Source organism: Mirounga angustirostris, unplaced genomic scaffold (genome assembly GCF_029215605.1).
Source record: "Mirounga angustirostris isolate CCGP_5_RB_7025 unplaced genomic scaffold, mMirAng1.0.hap1 SCAF_5, whole genome shotgun sequence".
Lineage (NCBI taxonomy): Eukaryota > Metazoa > Chordata > Mammalia > Carnivora > Phocidae > Mirounga > Mirounga angustirostris.
The window spans coordinates 47128851-47153039 of record NW_026991713.1 but is presented as its reverse complement, the minus strand read 5'-3'; the positions used below and the strand labels follow the sequence as shown (position 1 = coordinate 47153039).

The 24189-nt window shown below is 40.2% G+C and overlaps 1 protein-coding gene across 2 annotated transcripts in view; it reads left to right on the top strand.

The window, feature by feature from the left end:
- The first annotated feature begins 1261 nt into the window (after positions 1–1261).
- Positions 1262–24189, top strand: part of FRS2 (fibroblast growth factor receptor substrate 2) — a 126833-nt gene continuing 103905 nt past the window's right edge. Inside the window, exons 1-2 of one of the 2 annotated variants that reach the window (XM_054506925.2) lie at positions 1262–1398; positions 1571–1625. The gene's annotated coding sequence lies outside the window, so the exon portion shown is untranslated. Of the gene's footprint in view, positions 1399–1570; positions 1626–20009; positions 20176–24189 lie in introns of those variants that run through there. The other variant, XM_064590899.1, reaches the window with a different exon arrangement.

Genomic DNA, 24189 nt, shown 5'->3' with positions numbered 1-24189 from the left:
TTGCCCATAAAAAGACTTGCTAGCACATACTTCTTGGGTTTATATCTAGGACTGGAATTGCTGGGTAAAGGGTATGTGTATTGCCAGTATTTACTAGATATTTCACATCTCCAAAGTTGTACCAGCAGGTGTGTGAGAGTTACTGATGCTCCCTATCCTTGTCAATGCTTGGTATTGTAAGACTTCTAAAATTTTTGGCAATCTGATGGTTACGAAAAGATACCTCACCCTGCTTAATTCACTGATCACTTGAGGTTGAGTCCTGTTTCTTGTTTACTGATTATGTGTTTCTTCTGTGAGGTCATTATTCATATCCTCATTTAATGTTTCAGCTGGTTGTTTTTTGTGGGTTGTTGTTTTGTTTTTTGAGAAATAGAGAGAGAGAGAATGAGAGCAGGGGGAGAGGCAGAGGGAGAGGGAGAGAGAGAATTCTAAGCAGGCTCCACACCCAGCATGGAGCCCCATGTGGGGCTTGATCTCATGACTCTGAGATCATGACCTGAGCTGAAATCAAGAGCTGGATGCCTCACTGACTGAGCCACCCAGGCACCCCTCAGTTGGTTATTTTTATGTTTCCTTGGACATGTAGGAGCCCTTATATATTATGCATATTACCCTTTGTTAGTTACACTGATTCTCTCAACAAGTATTTATTGAGCACTTAGTGCACTTAGAGGATACAGAAGTGAACAAGACAGAAAAAAACCCCTCTTAGTTCATGAGGCATATATTCTAGTATAGGGAGAGAAACAATAAACACAATAAATAAGTGAAGTTTATGTATATTGGATTTTACATACCCTGGGATAAATGCTATAGGCAGAAATAAAGCAGGGAAGGGGGATAGGGAGTTCTGGGGAAGGATTACAACTTAAAATAGGGTGGTCAAGGAAAGCTTCACTGGAAGACCAACATTTGAGTCAAACCTGAGGAAGGTGGGGAAACAGGACCCAGAGATATTTGGTGGAAGAACATCTTAGAACAACAAATGCAAGGGCCCTGGAGTTGGAGCATAAATGATTGGTGCAGGGAACAGCAGGGAGGCCAGTGGGGCCAAAAATGAGTCACAAAGAGATGAGATTGGAGCAGTAAGGTGGGGAAGATGTATGTGCAGCATGTAAAAGATGTTGTGGACCATTACAAGGACTTGACTTTTACTCTCAGTGAGGTGATAAACCATTTGAGGAAAGGAAAGATTTGAGCAAAAAAATGACCCAATCTGATTACTGTTTGTTTGTTTGGTTAAAGATTTTATTTCTTTGAAGTACTCTACACCCAATGTGGGGCTCAAACTCACAACCCTGAGATCAAGATTGCATGCTCTACCAACTGAGCCAGCCAGGCGCCCTGACTTACTGGTTTAAAAGGCCCGCTGTGGGGCACAAGAGCAGAAGAAAAGTGAGTGGCTTTCAAAATAATCCAGGTGGAAGATCATGGACTGAGGTGTTACTGAGGCGGTAAAAAGTGATTAGAAAAAATTAAAAGATAACTTATGAGTAACTGTGACCCAGCTGAGGTTGGGTAGCATTTGTTGGGTAGTTATTGAATGATTTTTGTTTTTCTATTCTAGAGGAACTTTCTCTAGTGATGCTTAGGACCAGAGACTGTGGATGGAGAAAGCAAAGGTAACCAACCCTTCGGTGGGGATTGGTATGACAATAACAGTAAACAGGCAAAAATGGTAATAGCATGGGCTAAGGTGGTACCAGTAAAGGTAGTGAGAAGTTTTCAGAATCTAGATTTATTCTGAAAGTAGAACTAACAGGATTTGTTGATAAATTGGGCATGGAATAAAAGCAAAAGTGAGAAATCAGGGATGACTTTAGGTTTGTTTTGTTTTCTTATTTTTTTTATCCTAGAAGGTTAGAGTTTTTATTAGTTAATAATGAAAAAACTTCAAGAAGATCACATTTGGTAGAGAAGATTAGGAGCTCATTTTTGGACCTCTTGTGGTTGAATTGCCTCATAGACATTCAAGTGGAGGTGCCTAGTTGGCAACTGGACATATGAAACAGGCATTCAGGAGAATTTAAAGGGAGTTTTACTAGTCAACATTGTTGGAGTAACAAACCACCCCCAAATCTCAGTGGATTAGAGTAACATTTATTTCTTGCTCTTGTTACATATGGGTGGCAAATTGATTATGACTCTACTCTAGGCTGTGAGCCAGCTATGTCTGATTCAAGTGTATTCTAATCTGAGCCCTAAGAAACAGCCACTATCTGGCACATGCCACACTCGTGGCAAAGGGCAGAAGCAAGAAAGGCCAACCTAAACAATGCAATCCAATTTAAAGCTTCTCTTTGTATGTGGCATACACCACACGCTTACATTCTATTCCATTCATTGGCCAAAGAAAGTCACATAGCCCAGCCCTGCAATGAGACAAAGATGTATATTGTGCACTGAAGAGGCATTTCAAGACAAATCCAAAAGTGTGGATGTACAATCTTTATAGAAGGGAGGGAGCAAATTGTTGTAAACCATGGTTCAAACTACCACAAAGTGAGTATAGACATTGAAGAGAAGAAATCCAAAGGCTGAGCTATTTCAATGTTCAGAGGTCATAGAGATAAGGTAAAACCAACAAAAAAGTCTGAGAAGGAGCAAATAGTAAGGTAGGGAGAAAACCATGTTGGAAGTCAAGTAAAGAAAGAGTCTCACAAAGGAAGGAGGAATCATCTTGGTCACACATTGCTAATAAGTCAAGCAAGATGAGGACTGACGTTGACCAGTAAATTTAACCACATGGAAATCTTTGGTGATCTTGACATGAGAATTGATGATACAGTATAGGGGCAAAAACCTGATCAGTGTGGATTCAAGAGAGAGTGGGAGGAGAGAAGTCAGAGTAGTGGGTACAGGTGGACTACTCTTTCAAGGATTTTTGCTTAAAGGGGAAAGAAGGAAATGAAGGAGTAACTGGTGGGAAAATTGAGGTCAGTGGGAGTTTTTTTAAAGATGGGATAAATAAAACCATAGTTTCATGATGATAAGAAAGATCCTGTAGAGAGGGAAAAAGTGATAATGCCAGAGAGAAAGTAGACAACCGGTGTACCGAGATCCCTAAATAGGCTGGAGGGGGTGAGGTCTAGTGTAGAGTAGAGGACTGGTCTTCATGAGAACCATAGACACAGTCTGTTCATAGCAACAGGTGACAAGGCAGAGCAAATGGACACAAGTGCAGGTAGGTGAGTAGATGTGATGGTGGGAACAGATGGTAATTCTTTTCTTATTGCTTCTGTTTCTCAGCTAAATAAGATGCAAGTCATCAGCTGAGAGTGAGAATAGGGAGAAGTTGTCAGAGGTTTGAAAATGAGAAGAAAGTATGAGTAGTCTAAGAGAATGGGAGACTGAATGCACTAGTGAACAATAATGATTGGTAGGTAGCATTAAGGGCCTACTTGAGGTTAGTGATAACTGTGTGGGTTTTGTTTTTTTTTTTTCTCCACCCACAGTCAGCAGCAGAGGTGTGCGTGCAGAGTTAAGTAGAGAATTAGATTTATCCAGATAAGAAACAGGCAGAAAGTTAGATTTAACTAGAATTTATCATGTTAAAAAAAAGTAAGAGGGACAAGGTAGTTTAAGATGTACGACACAAGGGGAGGTACATAATGGTTGATCATGGAATTTAAATTGGATAATAATGGAAGTAGAACATGGCACAGGGTAAGGAACAATAAAATGGTGGAAGATTTAATAGATTATAGGTCCAAATATATTTGACAAATTGTTGGAGTCGGAGATAAGCTCAAAGAGTAGAAGGCCTTGGTCAGAGAGTGTGATGCTTGATATTGGCATTATGGAGGAGTTGTAGCTATGGGCAATAAGAAGATCTAGAGAAGATCAGTAGAACTTCCTTGATGATGGGACTCTTCCATGTCCACCGTCTAATATGGCTGCTACTCATGGCTACTGATCACTGAAAATGGGCCAACTAAGGAAATGAAATTTAAATTGTATTTAAGTTTAATAAGTTTAAAATTAAAAGCAACATGAAGCGAGTAGCTACCAGATTGAGCAGTGCAGTTCTAGAGATTTGACCATGTTAGTGAGTGGCTAAGTTGGAAGACAGCAGTGCTGGAGAAGAGGAGGCCAAATACTTAGGGGCTAGATTATTGAAAGGACCATATCAGGAAATGGATATTGAAATCACTAAGAATTATGACAAGAATAGTGTTGGGATGACAGTGAACTGCCAGCTAAAATCTTCAAGGAATGACAAGGGTCTCAGGATAGGAGGATGAGTATAACAAGGAGCAAAGTGAGTGGTATAGTCACATAACATGTTAATCAAAACAGAGGGTTTTAGGAAGGAAGGAGGGAGGGAGAAAGATTTAATCAGCAATCAAGGAGGACACTTACCCCTTTGTCGACGTCCAGTGGTATAATATAGACTTTGAAAATACGTTCTTTCATTGCAAAGAAAAGTTTGTGGATTGTCTTATCACTTATTTATGGTGTTTTTGGTTGAATAAAGTTTTCCTTCTTAAATTTGGAAAATGTATTCACTTTTTAAATGATTCTCATTTTTAAATCTTAATTAAGAAATCCTCCCCTATCCCAAGGTCATAAATATATTACCTAAAATTTTCTTTTAAAAGTGTTATAGAGGGGCGCCTGGGTGGCTCAGTTGTTAAGCATCTGCCTTCTGCTCAGGTCATGGTCCCAGGATCCTGGGATCGAGCCCCGCATCGGGCTCCCTGCTCAGCGGGAGGCCTGCTTCTCCCTCTCTCACTCCCCCTGCTTGTGTTCTCTCTCTCACTGTGTCTCTCTCTGTCAAATAAATAAAATCTTTAAAAATAAATAATAAAAGTGTTATAGATTTGCTTTTCACATTTAAGTTTTTAATTCCTCTTAAGTTTATATTTATGTATGGTATGAGATAGAAAACAAGTTTAATTTTTCCATATAATCTATTTTCTGAAGTACAACCTCATGAAGTTCACTTTCTTACAGTGTTACCACCATCATATTAATTCTGTAATAGCTCTTGAAATTAGCTCTTTATCCCAGATGATGTTCATTTTAATGTAATGTATTAATTGTAGATGTATGCTGCTTAGTACTGTGTGTGTGTGTGTTTTAATTCTACAATTACTTCATTATTATTTCTTCAAATATTGTTTTTCCAGCATCCCTCCATTCTTTTGGAACTTGTATTGAATATAGGCTGGAGCCTCTCAATCTGTTTTTCATGTTTCCTAATTAACTGCTTTTTCTTTAGCTAGCTAGCTAGCTCTTTGGCTGTCTGTGCTGTGTTCTAGGTAAATCTCTCAGCACCGTCTTCCAATTCAGTAAAGTCACTCTTCAAATGTATCTAGTCTAGAGTTTACTCATCTATTAAGTTTGTAATGGCTATAAAAATATGTAAATTCTAATCATCTTTGGTTGCTCCTTTTTTATATCCAGATGTTTTTTATTTTCTATATACTCACTTTTTACAAATTATTATTAATATTAATAGAAGTTATTCCTTGACTTACATTTTTTAACATCCTAAAAACATTTATTTAAAAATAATTGTCAGGGGTGCCTGGGTGGCTCAGTCAGTTAAGTGTCTGCCTTCGCTCAGGTCATGATGCGGGAGTCCCGGTATCGAGCCCCACATTGGGCTCCCTGCTCAGTGGGGAGTCTGCTTCTCCCTCTGCCACTCCCCCTGCTCGTGCTTCTATTTTGATATGCCCTATTTTGATACAGTTTTGAAGTAGGGCTCTAAGTCTTCCTCCAAATATCTAACCATTTGTCCTCATATCATTTAACAAATTATTTATTGAATTGCCAGTTTCTGCACTTGCTATTTTTTAAATACTCTCCAAGTCTGTCTTATTCTTTTCTTTTTTTTTTTGTCTTAGTCTCAGTCTTTGTATTCCCATTGTTACTGCCCTAGTTTCAGTCACTGTCATCCTGTCGACTTTTACCTAGATTGCTGTCTAGCCCCCTAACCCTTGTTGGACTTCCATTCCTTAAACATGCTGCGGTCGAAATAACCTTTGTGTGACACAAAATTGATCATGTTACTCCCTGCATGAAACCTTCCACTGACCATCTCACTCCCTCAAGATGTAGTAAAAACCATTTATTGGGGTTTACCCTTATGTCACCTTATTTCTGTAGCTTCATCTCTTGCCATTCATTCTCTTCACCCTCATCTCTACTGTCCACCCCTAAGGTATTTAGCCTCCTGAATATGCCATGGTCTGCCTCCTTTCTAGGCACATACTATTCTTGGCCTCTGCCCTACCCCACTGTATCTTTGTTGACTAACTCAGCAGGTTTACTACGATGTCACAACCTCCAATAAGCCTTTTGTGATTGGCCTAGAGCCCAGATTAGGGGCCTCTCCCATATGAGACTTTCCCTATTACAGTACTACCCATGCAGAATTGCAATTGCTTATTTGCTTCCCGTCTAGACTGTAAGCCAGTTGGAGAAATTTTGTGTTCTACTTCTGAATCCTTTGCATCTAATACATAGTAAATTTCTACAAGTTGTTTTTGAATTTGATAAAAATTTATCAACTACAGGGGCGCCGGGGTGGCTCAGTCGGTTAAGTGTCTGCCTTTGGCTCAGGTCATGATCCCAGGGTCCTGGGATGAGACCCCACATTGGGCTTCTTGCTCAGCGGGGGGCCTGCTTCTCCCTCTCCTCCCCGCTCATGCTCTCTCTCCCTATCTCTGTCTCTCAAATAAATAAAATAAAATAAGATAAAGTAAAATAAAATAAAATAAAATAAATTTATCAACTACATGGTATATAGCAGACACCATGCTGAGCTATGGGAATGAAAGAGAAAACAGGAATGACAAGATCACTCCCCACATACAGCTTACATTCTAGTGAGAGAGACTGGCCATAAAACAAAACAAAACAAAATTTAAAAAAATCAATTGCAACTGGTGTTAGGAAGAATATAAACAGTTGGCTGTGATAGGGACTAATAGAGGGTCCTACTTAGATAGGATGGCCAAGAAATTCTGCTTTGAGGAACTGGCACTTAAGCTAAGAACTAAAGAATGAGAAGGGGACAATCATGTGAAAAGCTGAAAGTAGAGCATAGCAAGCAGAAGGAAAGGCAAGTGCAAAAACCTGGAAACAGGTAACAGCTTGGTGCGTTCTAGGAACTCTGACTGCAGAGTTTTAATTGCTGGGATAAAGTGCATGGTATGAAGTCGGAAGCCTTAGGCAGGTAGCCAGATCATGCAGGGTCTTTTTACGATGGCCAGACACTTGGATTTGTTCTAACAGGCCGGAAAATCCTAGAAGGGTTTTAAGGGTTTGAGGAGGAGAAAGGCAAGCTTCAATTACATTTTAAGGGTTCACTCTGGCTGTTTTGATAATGCAACGTAAGGAGATCCCCATGGATATGAGGGATTAGTTAGACAGCTATTGCGGTTATCTAGGAGAGGGGGAGTGGTAGCTTAAACTAGCATGGTCACAAGTAGAGATGGAGACAAGTGAATTAATTCAAGGTATATTTTGTAAGTAGAACAATTTGAACTTGCTGGCGGAGAGACTATGAAGGGTAAGAGAAAGGGAGGAGGCTAGGATAACTCCCAGACTTCTGACTTCAGTGACTGAGTGAATGACCTGTGTTGTTATTTATAGAGTTGGAACAATGGGAAGGAACTTGGGAGGCCTGGGGAGAACACAGGGAAATTAAACTTTCTATTTTGACTATGTTAAGTTTGAAATGTTTGTGAGACAACCAAGTATAGAAGTCATATTAGCAGTTTGAAAATGTTGAATACATTGAATATCTGGAGCTTAGGTGAAAGGTCTAATCTTGACGTAAGCTTCAGCATGAAGCCTTAGGAAATGGATGAGCTCCCCAAAGAACAAAGTCCACGTGGAGAAGAGAAGGTACTATTTAGACACTAGATCAGTTACCAGAGTGTCTCTTCTCCCCCGCCTTGTCATTGGACTGAGCTAGGAAATAAATCTATGCATATACATATGCACATAAATATGTATTCACATACATACACTTGTATACATAGATAAAAACCACATTCACATCCATATTTATTTCTGTGTCTATCTACCTATATTGAAAACCGTGAGTTCACACTGACATGTTCCATTTCAATCTAGTACTACGGGGCTCATTCTAGATTTCTCCTATCATTATTTATACCACTCTTCTCTCACAGTGAGAAACTTGCCTATCATTATCCTCAGGATTCTACTGATTTGCTTGACCTCCCCATGTGTAGCTAATCTCCTGACACCTATAGGCTGCCATCATGCTAGAATACCCTCCCTGAGCAGGCCCTGTCCCTCATGAGGCTCTTCTGCCCAGGAAGAAAGTTCATTTTTTTTTAAATTTAGGTTCTGCATGTCTTATTATATATAGTCTTTGGTACTTTATTTGTTTTTGTTGGTGTTTTGAAAAGGCGTTTTTAAAGAGTTACATTTTCTGATATTATTGCTTATATTTGAAAAGGCTACAATATGTGATTTCATTTTTCCTATTTGCCAGTTTGAAATGAAAACATTGTTTTTATTTCATTGCTTTTATTGGTTATTAGTAGCACTGAACATTTTTCAAATGTTTATTGGCCATATAAATTTATGTTTCTGTGAATTGTATGGATCCTTTGTTTACTCTATGGGAATTTTAGCACTTTTTTTTTTTTGGTTTAATTTTTCCCAGGTATTTTATTCTTCTTGATGCAAATGCAAATGGGATTGTTTTCTTAATTTCTCTTTCTGTTACTTCATTATGTGTGTATAGAAACCCAACAGATTTCTGTTTATTAATTGTATCCTGCAACTTTACTGAATTCATTTAATTAGTTCTGATAGTTTTTTGGTGGAGTCTTTGGGGTTTTCTATATAGTATCATGTCATATGCAAATAATGACAATTTTACTTCTTCCCTACCAATTTGGAAGCCTTTCATTTCTTTTTCTTGTCTGATCGCTCTGGCTAGGACTTCCAGTACTATGTTGAATAAAAGTGGTAAGAGTGGACATCCTTGTCTTGGTCTTGATCTTAGAGGAAAAGCTTTCAGGTTTTCCCCATGGAGTGTGATATTAGCTGTGGGAGTGTTTTTCTTTTTTTAAATCAGCTTTCCTGAGTTCTTTGTAAATTCAGGAGAATATTAATCCTTTACCTATCTAAGTTGTCACCGATATTTTCCCCCAGTTTTTTATTTGTCATTTAAATATATCTTATTTTGATTTTTGACATGTGGAATTTTTCTTTTTTTGTAGTTAAATTTACTGTTCTTTAGTGACTCCTCCTCCCCTTAGTTTTAAGTTTAGAAAGAGACCTCCCCTATCCAAGGATTTAAACAAACATACCTGCCCCCACCCTTCTCCTTCCTCCTCCCTCTCCCTCTCCTCTTTTTCTCCTCTGTCTCTTCCTTCTTTTTCATTAAGGTTTGCCTTAAGGCCAGCTTTAAGTTAAACGAGCCACTAAGCCAGCCCCGATCACTTTGGTCTCTTGGGAGGGGGTCTTATAGACCAAGAAAAACGTGGAACTGGGATGGATTTCTCTACAACACAACCCTCTCCCTTTCCCTCCTACATAAGCAGTTCAGTGTTGAGCTCCCTAATAAGTGTATGTACATCTGACAATTCATAAACTGCTGCAGTGAAAGGTGGCCTTTAAATATTCTGTATATAAATTTAGCCATTTATACAGAGAGAATGAAAAAAAAATATGGCCTGATTCTGATCAGATGCTGCTTGTTTCTCCTTACACCATGGGGTTCTGTTCTATGTCATTTCCTTTGAAGTCAGTGGGAGCTCTGTGCAGGACGGCACCGCGAACACCGGGCTCTATACATGAAGGTGAGAACTGCCATTACGATAAACTATTCGGCAGTGTGGTGGAGGGAACATTGGTTCAACACACTTGGTGGCTACCCTGCAGATCCCACTGTCTGTGAGAGCTTTGTTCAACTGGAGCAAACAAGAACTTTTTGAATTTTGACATACAAGGGCTCATTCAGCAGAGCATCCCCTGTTATGAGAGGAAGCACAGTGCTGGGCAGACATTGCAGTTTTTAGCCAGCACACTGAGGGCATTTCTCTCACATTCTCCCCATCTGTAAAGAGACTGTTTTCAAGACCCCAAAATGGTTTTCTATAGATTGGAGAGATGTATAAATATTTTTTACATGTTTGTACTCACGCATAATGAGGGGCAGACTACAGTCATATCAAAGTCGCCAGGCTTTTCAATGCGGAAAGAAAGAATTCTTTGCGAATTTTAGCTGAGCGTGTTATTGGCTGAAAAGCAGAGCTTACAATAGAGGCAGTGAGAGAAACTTTGATTTCTGGAGATGATATTGGAAATAAAGAATCATGTACATTTGCTTGCTGTCTCAGGAGCATTATTTTTTTAATTAGCCCACAGAAACTCTCTTTTCTCCCCCGCTTTCACAATGAGTAATATACCATTTTTTAGGAAGCCAAATCAAACGATAGTTTCAGGTTATTGTTCTATAGACATCTGAATGAATAGATAGCAAAGAACAAATTGCCCAAATCGATGGGTGATTTTTTTCCACCCACCCCATCCCCTGACTTTGAAATAGTGATATCCCCTTACTGATGCCTTCATCATATCATTCTGCTCTTGTCTCCAGGCCCTTGCCTAGGCTCTAGCATACAAGGCCCCTCACTTCCAAGGACCCCTCTCAGAGCAGGACACCAGCATTTTGTATTTGTAACGTCTCTTATTGGATAGCGTCGGAGTGGAGCAGGCATATTTTATTTACAATTTCAAATTCTTTTTCGGAAGACTTGTATCCACCCCTGAATATAGAATACCCTTTCTTTCCACAGGCCATCAGGTGGTTAGCATGCAGACAATATTTAAATCCCTGGGACTGGGTGAGATCGCCAAGGGAGGAAATAAATGTAGATGGGGAAGAAGAGAGAACTGAGTTCTGGGACACTCCAAATTCAGGGGACTGAGAAGAGAAAATATATCTGGGAGACCACTCCATAATAGTACACGAGGAACAACATCATTCTTTGAAACAATAGTTATGCTGTAATATAGTAAACTATTCTAGAGAGTGAATATGCCTTAATTTATATAAGCTGTCCTCTACCAATAGCTTCTTAACTGTTCCTCCCACTCTCAGCTTATCCTTTACTCCAATCTTCTCTTCATACTCCTTAGGTTAACCTTGGATGAATTTTAGTTTTTTGTGACCAGATGAAAAAATGGAAAATTGAGTAAGTACAATATATTACATTTATATGATAAAATACAGTGCAGCTGTGATTTTTAATAAGAAAGTACTCACAAAATCATGTTAAGAAAGAATAATCCCAATTTATACATAAACATGCACACGTACACACACAAATAGAAGACCAGAAAAAAATGGTATATGTGATCCCATCAAAAGTGTAACATATTTCTGGGTGGTGGTTTTCCAGGTGACTTTTATTTCTTAGGCTTTTCTGTGTTTTGCAAATGTCTCTCATTAAAAAATAAAAAAGTTGTTGTTTTTTCTTTTAAGTGTACATCAATTATGTTGCTTCATAGTAGGGAAACCAGCTTTGATTCTTTACTGCCTGAAAAGATAATGCCCACATATCTTAATTTAGTTGTCAGCACCCTTCAGACTACAGGCCCAACCTGCTTACCCAAACTCTTTGTTTCAGTTAAAGAGATCTGCTCAAGGTCTTCTGAATGTGCTCTGTGCTTTTCTACTATTATGCCTTTTTGAAAGCTGGGATCCTTTTTATTTCCCTCTTCTCCCTATAATTTCTACAAATCCTTTAAACACAACTTAAGTCCCATCTCTTACTTGGTCCTAAGACTGTGCATGAAGGAAGAGGTCTCCAAAGATAAGAGGTTCTATTATTCATTTAGCATTTACCATACAGCCTGTTTTGCACTGTTGTGGTTCCTCCTCTGTGAGTCTATAACTTCTCTCTCCAACTGGCCTTTTGATTCTTAGAGGGCAGCTTTTGTGACTAGAATTCTTAGTCATACCCCCTGTGTCTTACTCACAGTATGTGTGTAATAAACATTTGTAGTAGTTTCGAGTCGGGGTTATTTCAAGTATATCTAGATCTATAGATCTATATCTCTATATATTTGATCTATCTTTTTACATATATGTTTGTATCTTCTTTTTTTTTTTTTTTTAAAGATTTTATTTATTTCTTTGAGAGAGAGAGAGAATGAGAGAGAGCACAAGAGTGGGGAGGGTCAGAGGGAGAAGCAGACTCCCTGCTGAGCAGGGAGCCCGATGCGGGACTCGATCCCGGGACTCCAGGATCATGACCTGAGCCGAAGGCAGTCGCTTAACCAACTGAGCCACCCAGGCGCCCCTATGTTTGTATCTTCTAAGTACGTTGAACTTATTGAAGGAATAATAACATTTCAGCAGTTAATTTACTATAAGGGAAATACTTTAAATACATGTAGTTATAAACTACTGCTTAAGCATTCTTTCTTCCTTCACAAAAGGTCATTAATCTTCTCTTTGGGGAGTATTCTCTTCTTACTGTCTTCTGAAGTACAATGTAGCTTTACTTTTCTTCTTTCTTCCCCAGTCCCAAATACAGTCTCCCCATGTGCTCTACCTTTGTGGGTGAAATGCTTCCTGCCTCAGTAAAATCCAGCTTCTAAACGAATTTGTTAGTTTAGAGAGCAACTTGAGGATTTTGCACTTGGCACCATTTGATTTCCTTGGCGTCTCTCCATAGTCACCATTTAGAAAGCTCCTGGTCTGCAGGATTTCTCTCCATCATACACTCTGAGGAGATTAAAAAAGGATTGTATTACGTTGGCTTGAAAATGTGATGGAAAATGAAATTTGCTTTACCAAGAAAGAAAGCTTTTGAAACTCAAATTGTCCTAATAAGGCCCTTACACAGGGATAGTTCTTGGTGGAGTATAATGACAGATATGGGGAAAGTTCCTTCTTATTTGGGTTGCCAGTAAGTAAATAGCACAATGTTTAAAATCACTCACACAAATAAAGCAAGCTGCAAAACAATATGATTATATTTATGTTTTGTAAAATATAGGTGTTTCTAGCCTTTATAAAGCAAGCTTGGATTAAGATCTTAAGAAAGGTCCTAAGCACTAAAGAGCTTATGGTACATATGAAATAATATCCCTGTTATTTACTTTAAGATTAAAACAATGCTAAAATTCAATAAGCATAAGGAAGTCCCAACAAATTCTGATTTTTAAAGATCTATGCATTTATAAAAATGTCAAGTTCTTTACAAAAAAAAATTGGGGGGTCTTGATTTGTTGGTGCCTTAAGTACATACTTTATCTGCCTATTTATTGGGTAATTCTGTTTTGTTTACATGAATGTAAATGCACAGGAAAAGGTCTGGAATGAGAACACCAAATTATTAACAGTGGTTCCAACTGCAGAGAGGAGTGGGCTGGGGAATGGGGAGCATTGTACTTTTCCATTTTACTCTATTTTTTCCCCTCATCATCTATACCCAAAATGTAGTCATTTATTTCATGTACAATTATTAAAACAAACAAACACATTGGGTAAGTAAAATGTCTCACCTTTTCTTTCTTTCTTTTTTTTTTTAATTTGAGTGTAGTTGACACACAGTAGTTTCAGGCGTACAACATAGTGATTTGATAGGTCTATACATTATGCTATGCTCACCACAAATGTAGCGCCCATCTGTCACCATACAATGCTATTCAGTCTGACTTATGTCACTTAGCTTAATACCCTCTAGTTCCATCCATGTTGTTATAAATGACACAATCTCATTCTTTTTTATAGCTGTGTAATATTCCACTATATAAAAATAAATATATATGTATCTGTTCCACCACAAATTCCTCTCAATCTTTACTTTGCTATCAAATTTTAATATTAACTGCTTATATTTGATAAATGTTCACATCATCTGGAGGGCAGCTCAGATCATCCTCCAAACTGAATGTACTGATTTTTCTTTTTTTCATTCAGTACCATGGTTAGACGGCTACTCAACATTCGTCCTTAGCGCCGTTGGCAGTCAGTGAGCTCTTACGGTCTGCCAGGCACTGTGCATGGCTCTGCATGTACTCACTGGTTGACCTCTCACAACAATCCTGTGAGGTGGGCGTTACTCTCACTGTCATTTGACAGTGGAAGGAGTAGAGGCTGGAGAGGTTTCACTGTCTCATGCAAGCTGGATCATACAGCTAGCAGGTGAGGCGACTGAGATAGATCTCTGGCAGACCGACTTCACGTTCTGCATAGGAAAGAGGAAGAGGTGGAGCTCGCCTGTAGTTTAAGATTTTTACTTTACTTCATAGGTGGCAGATACACTGTTGCCTAAATGGGAGGTGAATAAGCATCTGGGTCTGGTTGATGTGTTGGTTGAAAATTACTATTATTATGAGGATGATTATTATAGTATTTAGTAATTATGCAGTACTTTATACTTCAAAGAACTATGCTTTATAATCATTTATTAGCTATGTCTCACAACATCTCTATGGTACAAGATGCACTTATTGTGCATATTTTGCAGAAAGAGAAATTGAGGCAGAGTGAACTGGGCCACAGTTGCATGAGAAACAACGAGGGTGGAATGCAACCTCTTAAGGTCTGGAGACTCACTGAACAGCCCAATCTGGACAACAACAGAAGTTTAATTCTTGAAACCTTTTAAAGGGAGGTGTCAGTTCTAATATTTTTTTTTCTCATGTTTACTTAAATGTAAAATATGCTAAAAATTGATGACCATTCCCTTTTACATCCTCCATTTTTGAAGATTTTATTTTTTATTTATTTGTCAGAGGGAGGGCATGAGGAGGGGGGAAAGGCAGGCAAAGGGAGAAGCAGGCTCCCAGCTGAGCAAGGAGCCCGATGCAGGACTTGATCCCAGGACCCCGGGATCAGAACCTGAGCCAAAGGCAGATGCTGATCTGACTGAGCCATCCAGGCATCCCAGATCCTCCATTTTTTAACTTTTTTTTTTCATTTTTGAACTTTTACTGCATTTATGTCAATGTGACATTTTTGCTTGAATTCAAACTTGTTATCTCCCATTTCTCCACACAAGCACAATTTAACTACGGATATTGGTTTCCAGTGTCAATATTATATTGCTTCAAATTGCTTCCATTGTTTTAAAAAGATATCTTTTGTTTGTCACATGCATAGGGCTGTTCATGATAACTTGCAAAAAAAACAAACTTTGTGCAAGAATTATATTGGAATTAAAGGAAGTCATAGATTTCTGGCATTCAGTTTTAGATTTACACACTTCAAAACTGAAGATTATAAACATATCAACATGACCTGGGGTGGGAGGGAGAGAGAGAGATGAGAAGGTTCTGTGTAGGTTTATTACAGCACCTATTAAAAACCTGGAAGAGATAGCATGCACTCTTCCATAAATCTGGTAGTCTCAGTTGAGAGGCAGTCATGGCTCTAGCACATGGGAAAGGCTCAATAAATATTAGTTTCGTAGTTAATTTCACATCTGTGGAGACAGATCGCCTGGGTTCCAGTCCTGGCTCCATTACTTACTAGAACTAGTGGTGTTTGTGTCTCTCCAGCTGGCATGAGGGGGTCGGGCGGAGAAAAGGCTCATACTCCATTACATTAGTTATCATGACATTTATTCAAGTATTTGCTATTATTTGTCTTTTCGATTTTCAAGGCTGTTGACAAATAACATTAGCTACAACGCCTTTAAAATGTTGGTGGTAATATTTATCATTTGATGTCTCCATTTGCCTGGCTTGTTTAGAAATGGTACAACATGGTATCCCACAATTGTCTACCCCGGAAAAACAATTTTTTTTAAAAAGATTTTATTTATTTATTTGAGACAGAGAGAATGAGAGAGAGAGAGAGCACTTGAGAGGGGGGAGGGTCAGGGGGAGAAGCAGACTCCCTGCCGAGCAGGGAGCCCGATGCGGGACTCGATCCCGGGACTCCAGGATCATGACCTGAGCCGAAGACAGTCGCTTAACCAACTGAGCCACCCAGACACCCCGGAAAAACAATTTAAAATTACCCTAAAATACACTGCAATAATCAGATATGAGCACCTGTGAAATCTACACTCTTCTATACTTGTTTCTTCAAAACGTCCATAGGATCCCACACACCAGTCAGAGGCTCCAAACTCGGTGCCCACCATGAAGATTTCACATGTGAGTGAGGCTGACTTCTTGCACTACCCGAATAAGGAGCTGCATCTGAGCTAAAGACACTGACGCCATGGGGGATGCACATCCAGTCTGCCGGAGTGTCTAAATTTTCAAGAGATGCCAGAAATTGGGATTTTTACTTTACATGATATTTCTCACTTAAAAATTTTTGACTGTTTATTTCTTCTCTTTTTTTAATTTTGACCTCTCAGTTTGTTTCTTAGTACAAAAGTCTGTGGGTCAAACAACACATTTGAGGGCCATTTAATGTCCAATATCGGCCAGTTATATTAGCACATACATACAAGTACACTGTGCTGTTAGTCAAATCAGCAAATGCTTTCCAAGCACTTGTGCTAAGGCATGAATAAAAGGTGGGGAAGACAAAATATGACAAAATCTTTACAAAACTCACAAGTCTAATGGGGAAATAGGCAATAATGTCACAGAAGAGAGTGAAAAATGCTATAGCAGAGTGTGGAACCCAGGACTTAAGCCTGGTGAGTTAAGCATTTGATCTGGCCTAGGTTAAAACAGACAAAAAACAAAGAAGCCCTATTATTTGAAAGTCTGGCAAGCGGTGGACACCCAAGTAGATGGCTCTTTTGTTTCACAAAACACCTTAATGGATTTTTGGGGTGGAAGCTATGCATGGACAGGGCCAAACCTTGCACGGTTCCAGGGGGACCATTCCTATTGTGGCTTGTACAATTGGCACCCTCTTGAGCACCATTCAGGTTGTATTCTTTATGAATGGTACCCCCTGGATTTGTGCAACCTGGCGATTCTGTCAACAAAGATAGGCCTGGAGTCTGGCCTAAGAGGAGGATTGAGCTAAATCCTTCTACATAATAAAGAGGAATTTTAAATCTTTGCCTAGTGGGTGGAGGCAGGAGGGTGGAGGGGTGCCTGTAATGGGGAGAAGAAAAAGGTTTGGAGGAAAGATCTCTAGGATGAGGGTGGGCCAGCAATTTGGCAACAACCTGGAGCTATGAACCTGGTGAGAGAGTCCCTGTAATTTTTAAAAGAGTTGCATAAAATTCTCTGTCATCTTCTTTAACTTCTAGGAGACACTGACAAATGAAGTCAAACAACTTTTTCTTTGGCTTCAAGTATAGCCTTTGAACCTTTTATGTATGAATCAGCAGATAACCAGGAAAGATTTGATGCTCAGGCTCACATAGCAACACTTGGTTAAATATACAATACTGTAATAACTTGCCTTTTTACTGTTTTTCTTCAAAAAGCTCAAAGTGCTTATACTTTTATTTCCTCATTTGTTCTAACATTCCAGTGTGGGAGGGAAAGATTTATGATAACATTATTTATAGATGGAGAAATTGAAATAGAGATTAAGTCGCTTACTCAATGTTGCATAGTTTGGGTGGTGGAGCCCACACTGGAATTTGGTTCTCCAAGCTCCTGCCACGAAGTGGAGAGATCATGAGTTTTGGAATTAGAGAAATCTTTGTTTGAACAACCCAGAGTTCTGCCCTTTCAATAAGAATGTGGCCTTAAGTCACTTATTTCACCTAGGTCTCAGTTTTTCTCTTCTGTAAAATTAAGACCATAAACCTCATACTAGTGTAGTGAAGATTAATTTAGAAAATGCATGTAAAGCCCTGCCACAGAGCAGTTCCCAAATAAGATTAGTTCCACCCCTAACCCAGTATTATCTGGTTAAATTTCAGTACAGATTTAAAGTAATCAAAAAAGAATCCTCCATGAATACTCATTTTTTTTTTCTAGCCTCATCTCCCACTGAGAGCAAAACATGAATAGAAATGCTTCCACACATCATTTAATTCAACGGGAGAACTTTTGCTTCAGTGGAGTTATTCCTGTTGGGGATAATTAGAAAAAAGAGTTATGTGGAAGACAAGATAGTAGAGTGCAGTGTTTCTAAAACTTGAGAATCTATCAGAGTCACCTGCAAGACCTGTTTAAACACAGATTGCTAGGCCCCACCCTGGAGTTTCTGATTCATGAGGTCTGGAGTGGGGCCTAATCATTTGCATTTTTAACAAGTTTACAGACGATGTTGATGTTGCTAGTCCAGGGAGGACAGCTCAGAGAAGCACTAGCATGGTTAAGTGAAATTCGGGGGGTGGGGCCCAGCAATCTGTGTTTTAACAAGACCTCTGGGTAATTCTGATGCACTTACCAGTTTGAAAACCACTGGCATAGTGATGAAAAGCATCCAAGGAGACAGACACACGTTCAAATCCTGACTGTGCCATTTACTAGTTAGATAACTAGTTCGGTGATAGACCTCTAGCATATTTGAGTCCTGCGGGAGGCTGACAAGGTCAGGATTCCTTCTCACTATCCTTCTAAGCTCCTCTGTGGAAAGAGAAGTTAGTGAGTCCTGCCAATCCAGGCTCTGTTTTTCACTTCTTCACACTGTGAGGCACGAAAGGCTGCTTAAATTTGGGTATTAGGGAAGTAATTACAAACACTTCTGCAAACACAAAAATAAAATAAACAAGACAGCCCTGTAAATAAAGCCAATGGCAAAGGCATTGTTTACATCTTAAATTCATAATAATGGGTTTTGAACCATTTCCATTTTCCTGCCTTTCTTGCTAGAAAATTTTTAAAAACCTTCCTCCCCCACAGTTTTAAGAGCTGCTTGTAAATTTGTTTTGCAGACAGTATGCATGTTAAGAGGATCCCCCCCCATCCTCCCTCCCATATCTGGCCTCAGATACAGAATCTGCCTCAGATGTTCGGTGCTTTCCTGATTTTGTGGCTGAGGAATTCCTTCCTCATCCCCCCCGCCCCTTCTTTTCCTGCTTGGCATCTGACCCTGTGGGTCCTCAGACTGTCCGAGCTCCCAGTGTCACAAGTATCCAGGCTGGCCCCAGGACATTCTTTGGCTTACCTACCTTCATTTTTCCTATTGCAAAACCCTCTACTCTTTATTTCCTTAACCTTTTCCATCGCCTATTGCTAACCCACAGTTTTCCAAACTGCCCCCTACTAGAGTGATCCACAGGAGGAGAAATTGTTCCTCTTGATGGTGATGGAGGAGAATTGTTGACTTTTATCCAGTCCTACTTGGTACTAAGTACACTGAAGGGTTTATCATGCATGTTCATTTTGAATTCCTACACAATCCAGAGATGATTGTCCGTATATGTATACGCACACACGCAAATGAGGAAACCGAGGCTTAAAGAAGTCAAGCAACTTGCTCAAGGTGAAAAAGTAAAAGTACATAACAGGATGCAGGCAATAAGATTCCAGAATCTCCTGGCTCTTGGCTTCTGTTCAAATTCCAAGTATAGGAATATAATTTGCCTCCTGCTCTTAAAGAGCTTAAAAATCTTGTTAGGGCTAGATGAGATTTATACACACAACACAAGTTAAAATCGAGAGCCACTGTTTGTGGTATTGGGTTTAGTATCTTTGACCGGCCTCCTTCTCTGCAAGATACAGATAAGAATAACAACCTCAAGGGGTATGGGGATGATTGACCGAGTTAAGCATCCGAAGCGCGTAATACAGTGCCTGTCGCGCAGTAAGCGTTCAGTAAATGTCAACTATCTCTATTTTTAAAGGAGGCGGACTGGAGTGGAGAGCATACTGGAGAGTCGGGAGGCCGGCTGTATACGCCGGACCCTTGCACCCAAATTCTCCGATCCTCGGTTTCCTGGTCCGTAAAATTAGGTGGCTGGAGTGGACTAACTGGAAGAGCAGTAAGGGACGCAGCCGTTGCCTGGAGATCCGAGAGGCCTCGGGGCAGAAGGGGTTAGTGACGAGTCTGGGGGCGGCTTTACGGCGCTCAGCGGGAGAGGCCCCGCCCCGCCCCGCCCCGCCCCGCCCCGCCTGGGAGGCCCTGGCAGCTCCCGCCCGCGAGCAGTTCCGGTGCCAAAACGCTTCCCTCCCCCGCTTCCCCGGAAGTGCTTTTCCAAGGTTCGGGCCGGAGAGAGGCCTTGTAGGCACAGCTGCTGAGCCTCGATCGGCTCCGAGTAGGGGCTACTGCCCGGGTTGGAGCCCGGGGGTCCGCGGCCGCCGACCCGCGCCTGCCTCCTCCCAGCGCCCAGGCCGACGGTGAGTGGCCGGAGGAGCACACCCGGACGGCCGCGGGCCGCGTCAGGGCTTGTGCTCTCGGGCCCCCGCTGCCCGCTCTACGCTGCGGGCTCGGCTGTCGGGGTGCGGGGAAGGGGCTTGCCCACCGCCGACCTCCTCGCCGAGTCCGCCGGGCGGGAAGGAGCGGGCGGCGGGGCCTTGGGGTGGGCGGGGCGGAGCCGGGGAGGGGGTTCCTGGAGCTGTTGTAGCCGTTGGGACTTGAGAGTGGGGATGGGCTGGGCCTCGGTCCGTCCGACCTCCTCTTTTCTGCTCCCCTAAATCTTCGCGTTGCCTCCCGGATTTGGTTTTCTCTGTCGACCTGGGGTTGGGAACCTGGACACCAGACTCAATCTTGGGCTCCAGTTCCCGACTTTCGCGTCCTCCGGGTCTGTCCTCGGGTCAGTAATTAGCCCGGGTCCCAGGGGTGTCGTCTTCTCAGTCCCAGGGCTGGGCGATGCGTGTGTAGATGCCGGGGATCTTTTGCAAAGCTTTTCATCCAGACCCGCCTAGGGGTTGCCCGGGGATCGATTTGGACTGCGCTCAGGACCGGTTCTGGATACGTAGATCAGTGTGGCACCGGCGTGCCTCCCATGATCTTTACTCACTGGAAAGCTTGCTCAAGCTGTTGCTGAAGTCATTTAGAAAAACAGCTTGCTTGAGGAAAATCAGTAGTTAAGTTCCCTTATTTTCTTGCAGACCTAAAAAAAGGATGCCATTCTGTAATATGCACTCCTAATTTTGGTGGCCATCTGAAGTCACAGTTGAATGGCGAGTTCATTCTGCGGTTATTGCACGAATTGATTACGGAGGGTTGGAGAATTATTTGTACCCCCTCTTCTCCGAAGTTTGTATACCTTCATATTTGGACCTGTCATTTTCCTTAACTTTTAAAGAAAAAATTTTCACAGTAACTCCTTAGAGATTCCCTCTACTGTTAAGAGTTGTGCTGCAATGCAGAGGTTCACACAGGTGGACAGAGGTGGTGTGTGTGTGTATGTATGTGTGTGTGTGTGTGTGTGTGAGAACCTGTATTTTGAAGTGTTTACCTCGGATAAATTGAGAATTTCCTAGAGGAGAAAGTGATGTAGGTAGTTTTTTTAGTGAACAGATTTCAGGTAGTACATTGCTGGAAGGTTTGTAGGCGATAAGGGCTTTCCACATTTAATAGTGATTTTTAAATTATGGTCACAAGAGAGTGCGGTTACTGCAGGTTGTGACTGTCGTATATACAAACCACCTTTGTGAAACCAGTGGCATGTAACTGCATTTCTCATCTTGTGCTTATATTAGGACTTATACTGTAGTTTTTTGGGTACTTACCTCATTCTATCTCCTCCCACTACTGGAAGGGGAGGTAATGTCATGCATTAGGGAAAATAGACTGAAGTGGTAAGTTCAGTGGTAAGTGAGCTCTCCTTTGCAAAAGAAAATTTATTTCAGTGTTGTTCATTTTCAGCAGGCAAAGGGTGGATGACTTCTTAAAAATTGTTTCTTTTATTCCTTTACTGACTGTGGTCAAAGGGTGGTTGATTTTTAAAGTCTTTGGAAAAAATTGTGGAGGGAAGATTAGTTGCCCACCTTTTAGATTTAGATGGAAACTGTAGATTCTTAGCTGTTGGAAGTACTTAATTGTTTAGAGCTTATGATTGGAATTTTGAATCGAGACAGTCTGCAAAAGGAGTCAGATATGATTATGGATCCATACATAGAGTATGATAGCTAATGTGTTTTGAAGGGAAATATTTCAAGAATTGTAAGAGCAGAAAAAGGTAACCGGGGAATTTCAGGTACCCTTAGGCACTGTAAATTTTATTATGTTCAAGTCCATTCAATAGATACTGAATATTTGCATTGTAAATTTTATTGTATTATTCAAGTCAATGGGTACTGAATTTTTGCTGTGTTAGGCATCAAGCTATGTTGGGCAACCGTGTAGGAACAAATATACAGCCATAACGTTAAAATTCATGTTTTGGCAATAATTTTCTAAGGTGTATCAGAAATCATGAAGAGGTAAATTGTATTGCTTAGGCATATTACAAAGTTTTTTCATTGTAGGTGGGTGTTGTGTGTTTCATGAAAAGCACTGTTAGGCATTATACGGTACAAAGATTAAGTATTTGGTCTTTAGGAATTTGAAATCTAGAAGGGGATGTAAGATATTTACATAAAAATATGTAAATACTTACTGTGTGAGTGGTTTGACCTAAAGTTTGGAGTTATATGAAAGGAAAATGAGTTCATTTTTAACTGGAGTAATCAGCTAAAAAGTGGAAGGTGGTGGAGGTAAAAAATACTCTGAAGCTATTGAGCACTTAGCATCATGCTCTGTGCTAGTTGCTTTCCATACATTTTCTAAGCTTCACAACAACATATAAGCATCTTTCTTAATAAATAAGAAGGGCAATGCTCAAGTATATTAAGTAGCTGAGCCTCAGTCTGAATCCACGTCCACCTGGTGCCAAAGCCTGTGCATTTCCACAATATCATGCTACCTCTCAATAAACTGGTAGCCTGAGTTTCACATTGCAGAGGGTAAGACTTTTCTAAAACAAGAATTTAGGGGTCGGGAGTAGGTGGATGAAAGCTTTTCAAATAAAGGGAGTGATGTAAGCACAAGGGTGGAGGTGGGAAAGTTCACTGCATACACAGAAAAGTTAGTGGACAGGTTTCTTAGAATATAGGGTTCATTTTTGGAAATAAGAGATGAGGTTTGAAATTTTAAGTGGGTCTGGATTGAGGAGCATGTTTAAATGCTGTATTTAGGAGTTCAACATTTAGGAGGTATTGAGAAACTACTAGGTCTAATAGTGTAGTATGTGAAATGATTTGTTGTAGAAAGCCAGCTTTCAGTATAGTATCCACACAGGGCAAGGGCAGTGGCATTGAGATAGAGTGGGTGGAGGAGGGATTGTTGGGAAAGGTTTGGAGAAACTGGAAGTTGAAAATTACATTCATTTTAAGTGTAGGTGATGGTGATGGTAGTACTATTACTAGAAATATAGGCAAGGAGGTGCATAATATCAGTTTTGAATATGTTGAGTTTTTTATATATTTGCAAAACACTGGAATTGCCCAGAGGCTTTTGGAAATATGGGTTTGTAGTCCATGAGAGAGGTCAGTACTAGGCATATATTAAACATGGGTGTAGAGAGTGATACAAATGGATGTACTGGTTGAATCTGTATAAAGAGATGAAAGAGCTGAGAGGGAGTTTACAAGGAAAGAGAAAAATGAACCTTTATTTTAGATGGCATCTGTTTAAAACAGAAAGAAGAGATAGTCTGTACTGTATTCTGCTCCCTCCCATCGCAGATTCAGATGGAGTACAAAGAATCTGATCATTGAAAATCCAGTTGGGAAATAAAATTTTCTTGCCTTTGCAGGCAAGGATATTATGCTGTCATTACCCCATTTCATGGAGGATGAACTATTTCAGACTCACTGGTTCCAGAGTGTTAGGCTTTAGTTACTTAAGAGCTGTTTAGTCGTTTCTTTTGGGCATTTGTTGGCAAGTGATACGTGAGGATTTGGAAGCAGATCTCTGATAGGTATTCTATTTATTCATATTTATGACTTTCAGTTTTGGTTTTAATATCAAAAGCCTTTGAATATCCAAATATAATTTTTGTTTCCTATTCCTACTGGCTGCTAATAGTGCCTTTCATGGAAAATGGTATTTAATTACATTATTTTCTTTCAACTCTCTTTTATAAGTACTTTTGATTAACACAGGTAGTTTTGTCTTTAATGTTCTGATTATCCTAGAGGGATGGAATGATAAGCTACTTTTTTCCGTCATGTAATGATACATATATAAAAACTACGTATTTTTATTTGGAAACTAAGGACTGTAGACTTATGGAATTTCATGTAGTTTTCTGTTTGATATTTAAATATGGGGAACCTGTGTATTAATGTGTAATAGTTTGCAGAATGAGGCTGAGAGTTGTAACTTTTTGAGGGCAGGTTTATTATTTTTAGACTGAGTTACCA